Genomic DNA, 420 nt, shown 5'->3' with positions numbered 1-420 from the left:
AATGCAATATTTCCTTTTATAATGCATTGCACAGATCAGAACATGGTAGCCTTCCTACCATAAATGATTTTTATTTTACCAGTAAAGATGATATTTTATACAAATTCTTGTACCGTGGTTTGAATTGTTGATACAGTACACATTTTCAAGTGATAATGAGGTGTGAAGACAGCTACTGTAACAATTTTCCAAATCTCTAATAATAAAAACAATTTTCTTCCTCCAGCCTTATTCATTTGGTGATGACGTCGTAACAGTAAACATTCAAGATGAGCATCAAAGCGTACGAGATCGTTCCAGCCATTGAGCGCTCCAAGCTCATTGGTGACAAGGCCAAAACTGCCATCGAATGCATGGAGAGCTGCGGCAAGAACCTGTACATAGGGACCACAGACTGCTTTATCATCCACTTCCTCCTAG

Source organism: Branchiostoma floridae, chromosome 9, assembly GCF_000003815.2.
Source record: "Branchiostoma floridae strain S238N-H82 chromosome 9, Bfl_VNyyK, whole genome shotgun sequence".
Lineage (NCBI taxonomy): Eukaryota > Metazoa > Chordata > Leptocardii > Amphioxiformes > Branchiostomatidae > Branchiostoma > Branchiostoma floridae.
The sequence above is the reverse complement of the archived record's forward strand: the minus strand, read 5'-3'. Positions refer to the sequence as shown.